We start from the raw sequence: 6,711 nt of genomic DNA on the forward strand, positions 1-6,711 counted from the left end.
CACAGAGGTCCTAAGGCTGCCTTGCCGAGCGCAGGATACTTGGGTCTTCCTCCTTGTTCTTGGGCTGACCCCTGTGGCCCCGTCACATCCCCTGATTGGTACTGAATTGGTTGTGGGTAGCAGAAGCAACCGCGAGGTGGCACTACTGACTCATACATCACAGCCCGAGGCGCCGGAGGCTGGGGTCCACCCGCGCAACATCCCGGGTCCGCAGCGGTCCACGGGGGTCATCAAGGAGATGGGCACGGGTTGGAGCCACCCCGGGGCCAACAACCACCTGAGGCTGAAAAGAAGCTGGGGAGACTAGAGGGTATACTTGGGGTCCCCATGCCGGAGATACCGTGGTGTCGGCTTCAGAAGGAGAACCCACTGGCGCCTCCAGCAGCACAGGGTTCCAGGTGCTGCCTTGCCGAGCACAGGTGGATTTCGGGGTTCTCCCCCTTACATTGGGTGCCAATCCCCGAGTTGATTGCACTCCCTGACCGGTGTCGAGTTCCCTTGTGGGGGTTGGAGACAGTGGTGGCCGCGAGGTGGCGGCACCGACTCACACATTGTGGGTGTCACGGCCGAGGCTGGGGTCCACCCATGATATGACCCGGGTCCACCCAGGCCTGATTCCGCGTTGGTCCATGAGGGTCATCGGGGAGATGAGGTACTTGTCTGAGCCACCCCAGGCATGAGGTCAGGGCACATCCACAGCCCCTCTGCCACAGGTCCCCTTGAAGCCATCAGTGCCGTTGAGTGGGATTCATGTCACATTTCTCAGGCATGACAATGACAGCACCTGCCACCAAACCTGGAACTTTGCACACTGGACCCAGCACACTGACACCACCAAAGACAGCCCCCAAACTCAGCTTTTTAATGGAGCTGGCTGTGCCGCCAAGGGAACACTCCCAGCTCCGCACCCGCAGGCCACCAGGCATTAATGTCTCCATTCAACTCAGGTGTTCAGATGCTAATGATCTGGGCGTGCGGCTGCCTGCTGGTTGGTCGCTAAGGAAGGTCCTGCTGGCCGCCCAGGCACCCGGGCACGGCCACCAATGTGGGGTGCAGCAGACACTCCAGCATCCTGGGGGATCATTAAAAGGAAGGGATCCTACATGGTGGGCATGCCGTGTGGCCAAGGGTCCAGTTCCCCACATCGCACTCTGGGATCGTGGTGGGTGCGTGAAGCTGTTTTTCCTGACTGGGGCGCGCCGGGTCTGCACTGGAGCCCACGTGCTGCCAAGAGTGGAACCCCCGTGCACCCTAGGATCCTGGTGGCACCTCTCCAGAGAGAGGACCCTTGGGACTCTAGGGGCCCCGTGTCCTGGGGTGACAGGGAGCCCAAATGCTAGAGGGAAACTGACCACGCTCGACCCGAGGCAGCGTGGGGTCCTGGGGCCCGAGCATGGGAGGATTTGTGGGTCACTCCTCACACGGGGTGCTGACCTGCAAGCTGGTTGCACTCTGGGTGGTGCCGATTTCGCTTGTGGGTGTCAGAGACAGCGGGGACCGCGAGGTGGCGGCACCGACTCACTCACTACTGCCCAAAGTGAGGCTGGGGTCCGCCCGCTCGGCGGCCCGGGTCCGCTCAGCCCTGATTCCGCAGCCACAGCGGTCCCCGAGGGTCATGGTGAGACAGGGTGCTCGACCGAGCCACCGCATCTGAGTCACCCCCGCCCGCGTGGTTGAAGCTGGGGAGACGAGAGGGAATACTTGGGGGTGGTGGGGGATCCCCATGCCGAGATACCGCGGTGTCGGCTTCAGAGGGAGACCCTTCCCGCAGGCGCCTCCGGCAGCATGGGGTCCCAGGCACTGCCTTGCCGGGCGCAGGTGGATTTCGGGTTTCTCCCCCTTGCAATGGGTGCCAACCCCCAGCCTATTGCACTCCCTGAATGGCGCCGAGTTCGCTTGTGGGTGTCGGAGACAGCGGTGGCCGCGAGGTGGCGGCACCGACTCACTCATTACTGCCCAAAGTAAGGCTGGGGTCCGCCCGCACAGCGGCCCGGGTCCGCTCAGCCCTGATTCCGCAGCCGCAGCGGTCCCCGAGGGTCATGGCGAGACGGGGTGCTCGACCGAGCCACCGCATCTGAGTCACCCCTGCCCGCGTGGTTGAAGCTGGGGAGACGAGAGGAAATACTTGGGGGTGGTGGGGGATCCCCATGCCGAGATACCGTGGTGTCGGCTTCAGAGGGAGACCCTTCCCGCAGGCGCCTCCGGCAGCGCAGGGTCCCGGGCACGGCATTGCTGGGCGCGGGAGGATTTTGGGGCCTCTTGCTGTGCCTTGAGCCAAGCCCGAGTCCCACTGCACACCCCAAATGGCGCCGAATTGGTCGTGGTGTATATACGCAGTGGCCGCGAGGTGGCAGCGCATACTCACGTCTCCGCCCAGGGGCCACCGCGGCTGGGGTCTGCTTAAGGTGAAATGCGGCGGTCTGCGCCATCCTAACCTAGGAGTCCACTGAGGGCAAAGTCTTGGTTTTTCCCACAGTAAATCTGGGGGTTCGCCCCTGAGAAAGACTGGGGTATCGGGTGGTGGGCGGTGCCTGGCACTCTACGGTGGGCTCCAAGAAGCAGAGAATCTGCCAGCGGACCTCTCTCGGGTGCCGTGACTTCAGCTCCCTTGCCTACACAGGCTCTGCCCACGGTGCCAACACCCTAGACTCGGTGGGCGAACCCTGTGCATCGCAGGGCCCCGATACCCCCCAGTAAGGCCGAGGTAGTCACCCCAGGCACGGATTGGCCAAGGGTAGGGCTTGGGTCTTTGTTCGGTTCCTGAACCCATAGCGCCCCAGGCGGGCGGGCGCGCAGGGCACTTGTCACCAGAGCGCGCCTGTGAGCCCTGGAACCTAGCGGGTGCGCCTTGTCCGGGTGATGGGAACTTGGCGGTCAGGGGACCTGGAGCAGCTGCACTGCAGTGGGAAGTCTGCCCTGTGGAGCCGCTCTCCCCTCAACAGCCACTGTTGACTAGACGGTGCTGGAGCCGGGATCCGCCAGGCACCCTGACACACCGAGACCCCTGGGTGCTTCCTGTGGCCCAAAATGAGGCCTCATCCCCCACCGTCACCCCCATGTAACTGCTCCCTGTGGACTCCCGGGGCCCTAGGGTGAGTGTGGGGTCTCAGCCATGGTGGTGGCAGAGGGGGACCCTGAGCCCCATGCAAGCTGCCGGAGCCTGCAGCCAGAACCCCCACCGGGAGCAGAGTGCACTGGCCGCGCATGGGCTGGATAGGGAGCAGTGTGCACGGTCTGCCCTGAGGGGACCCGGCTGCTCCGACCCGAGGGGAGGGGGACATTTGGGGACAATGCCAGGCCCTGTCTACGGGATGCCAATGCAGGGGTGTGGAGAATGCCGTCTTTGGAGAATTCTGGGACGGGTGAGGAACGTGCGCTGGACCGGTCTGGGGAGGAGGTGGGCCTTGCGGTGGCCCCGAACACGGTCCCCACTCTGATTGGCTGGCAGGACAGGGGCGGGAATTCTGGGCGGGGCTACCCCAGTTAGAAAAAGCCCGGGCTAGGGCCAGAGAGCAGGGTGCGGGAGGGGGTGGTGGGTGGGGTGGGATGGGGGGCTTCGGGGGAAACTGGGGAAGCGGGGGAGCCGAGGGGTAACCAGGGAAGCGTGGGGTACTGGGGGCAACCAGGGGAAGATGGGGACAGGGTGTAGGGAAGCTTGAGTGGGCCAAGGATCACCTTGGAAATCTGGAGTCTGGCGGGAGTGGCCGAGAGTTGAGGGGCTGGCTTGGGCAGGGCTGGTGGGCACCTGGTGGGAGTGTGGCGTGGGGTCCCAGGTGTCTTGGAGTCTGGGTGACATTGGCATGGTGTGCGGTGGGCCCAAGCCGGGGGTGTAGAGAGAAGAGGGGGGAGCCAGACATTCATCCCGGTCAGTTTTGGTTTCAGGTCGTGGCGGCTGTGGACAAGGGGAGCTGGAGAGGGGCTTGCCCAGGACCTGGGGCAGTTGGGCTGTAGCTGGCAGCCGTGGGTAAGTGAGGACAGCGGTCTGTCGGCCAGGTGAGTCCCCTCCCCTCCCTGGGTCTTGCTTCGCTGGCCTTCTGCAAGGAAGAGGTTCCAGGGAGCAAGGAGCAGCGAGGAGAAGCGGCTGACCTCCCAGCAGAGCGGCAGGACGAAGGAGGGCAGTCAGGACAGGTGACATCGTCTCAGGGGGAGCTGAGACTGTGTAGGCTGGGGGGCCGTGTGCCCTTCCCAGGTGGAATGAGCATTTCAAGAGAGCGGGCGGGACATGAGGCAGGGCTGCCAGCGAGGGAGGTGACAGGTGGCTGAGGGGGTCCAGCTTGTGGGGGGCCCCAGGCCTGGGTTGGACAGGAGGAGGTGGGACTCAGGAGGCAGCAGGGTCCCCAGCCGTCACTACATCTCACCCACCGAAATTCATTTAGTAGAAGGTACAGGAGCGGCTCCAGCACAGACCTCCCAAGGCCCGTGTCGGAGCCTCGAGGGCTGGAGAGCGGGAAAGAAGGAGCAGTGCGCGGGGCGACCCGCAGCAAGACGTCACCTGGAGGGCGCGGCGGCCACAGGTACGGGCTCCAGAGAGATTTCTGCAGCAAGGAGGCTGCTGCGGGCCCGGCCTGCGGACCACCGTTCCCACGTGGCACTGCAGCCCAGGCGCAGGTGCGGAGAGGGCCCACGGTGTACCTGGTGACACTGTATGCCCTCGCCGCTCAGCCCCTGGGTCTGGTGTGACGGACAGGATAGCACCCAGGGGAGTCAAGGGCACCGGCGAGGCCGGACTAGGTGAGGAGGTTGGGGCGGAGTGAATGAGAGCTCTGGTGAGGGGTCGGGGCGCAGGCAGGGGTGAAGAGCAGGAGCCTGGCGGCGAGCCAGGGGAGGCACTGGCGTCCAGAGCCTGAGGCCAAGGTGGGCCTCCGGGCAACAACGGAGCAGGGATCGGTGCCTCCGGGTTCGGAGTGGAGACGCGGGTGAGTGACCAGCCTGCTGGAGGCGTGCCTGACACCCCTGCCCCCAGCTCTCTGTGCCCACTCAAGCCCTTCAACCACCTTCTCCATTGGCCCACAGCCAGGTCTCCAGGACGGGTGACGGACGTGCCTGCCGGCCACCGGAGGCCAGGCGCGAGGCTGCGCTCAGAGGGCTACGACATGGTCCGGTGTGACGGTGAGGATGGGCGTGACGCCGTCCGGCCTTCCTGGTAAGTGCAGCTATGAGACATGACCCCTTCAGGCCAACTGTCCCGCAGAGCCTCACTCATGAGCACTCTTCCTTCCACAGAACATTCTAGGCTGGCACCACGAGGGGTCAGAACACCTACAGGTCTCGTTGCTTTGCGTTCCTGAAAGAGTCAACACACTGCTGCTCTCTGGACCTCTAGAACCCTCCAAATGACAAGGTGAGGCGTCCCCCGGCCACCCGCGGGGAGCGGGCTGGGCCCAGGAGCCGGGCGCTGAGTCTCTCCCGCCCGCAGAAATGGTGCTACCCAGCTCATGCCTGGGCCTTGGAACCGGGACTTCTTCAAGTCCTTCTAGCTCTGACTCAAGAATATGCTGCATCCTGACGCCACTACACTTCTCGACTCAGGAATGGGCTCCGGAAGGTGAGCGCGGCACCCTCGTTCCGGAAGCTTCCCCAGCTGCCCTGCCTGGCCCCCACTTATGCGTCTTGTCGCTCACTCTCTACAGGTGAAGCTAAAGGAACGAGATCCGCCTGACAGCACCACTGTCAGAAATGAGCAGCCCCCGCGGCCACCGTCACCCCCCCGCCTGGCAACTTCATCTCCGTGGCCACCCTGCCGTGGCCAGGCGACCACCGGCCGCCACGCCCCCAAGCCCCTCACTCTTCTCCTCTTCTTCCTTTTCTCTGTTCTCTCATTTCCTTTCTTTGCTTTCCTTTCTGCTCGGGACGCTCGAAGCCGCCGTGACTCTGTCTCCCCGTCCCTCCTGAACTCAATTTGCACTAAGTCGTCTGCACTGGTTCGGAGTTGCGGGCCTGGACTCGAGTCCCCAAGCGAGCGTGCAAGCAAACTGCTGAGTGTGTCTGGCCTCTGCGGCCCGCCCGCGCCCGGCACCCGCCTGCCACCCACCTCTGGGGGTGCCCGGGTGCAGCCGAATGTGTGAGGCCCAGCCCCCCTTGCCTAGTCCGGGAGCTCCTAACAGCGAGCAGACCTTGAAGCAATCCCACGCAGAGCCCTCGCTCCGTGCCCCTCCCCCCAGGGCTTCACAGAAGCCTTGGACTATCAATAAACACAGTTACAGCAACTCGTCTCAGGGACTCTGGGGTCCGAGCTCTTTGCCTGGGGTGGGGCGCGCCTCGGGCCGGGGGGCGCACGGGATGGGGGACGTGAAAAAGACATATGGGAACGGCGTGGGGGAGCACCAAGCATGGGAAGGGCGAAAGGTGGGGAGGGGCACGGGGACAGAGGGGAGTCACAGGGCGGGGAGGGGCACAGGGAGGAGGTGAGGTGAGGCACACAGAAGGGGAGGGGGCATGGGGCTGCACATAAGTCAGGAAGCCTATGGCCTAGGGCCCAGGAGGAATCTCGGGGGTGGGGGTGGGGGTGGGGTGGATGAGGAGGGGTGGGCAGAGAAGGGCATACGACACGGGGAGGGGCCTGTGGGGTGGGGTGACAGAGGGAGGGACACATGGGGTGAGGCCCAGGGAGGGGTCTGTGGGGCCAGGGCCCCTTCAGGGAGGGGTGGGGTGGTGGGGGTGGCCAAGGGAGTTCTCAGCAATGGGAGAGAAGCCAGGCAGCACGGAGGCTCC

General features: G+C 64.6%; 1 long non-coding RNA gene across 1 annotated transcript; it reads left to right on the top strand.

Annotated features, from left to right (window-relative positions):
- The first annotated feature begins 3,627 nt into the window (after positions 1 to 3,627).
- LOC123775535 (uncharacterized) lies at positions 3,628 to 6,212 on the top strand. Its single transcript, XR_006775092.2, has 5 exons — positions 3,628 to 4,916; positions 5,014 to 5,143; positions 5,224 to 5,341; positions 5,417 to 5,545; positions 5,631 to 6,212. It is a non-coding gene; the product is annotated as an uncharacterized LOC123775535 (long non-coding RNA).
- The last annotated feature ends 499 nt before the right edge of the window (positions 6,213 to 6,711 follow it).

This window comes from Ursus americanus, chromosome 24 (assembly GCF_024610735.1).
Source record: "Ursus americanus isolate L20-20 chromosome 24, mUrsAme1.1.p, whole genome shotgun sequence".
Classification (NCBI taxonomy): domain Eukaryota; kingdom Metazoa; phylum Chordata; class Mammalia; order Carnivora; family Ursidae; genus Ursus; species Ursus americanus.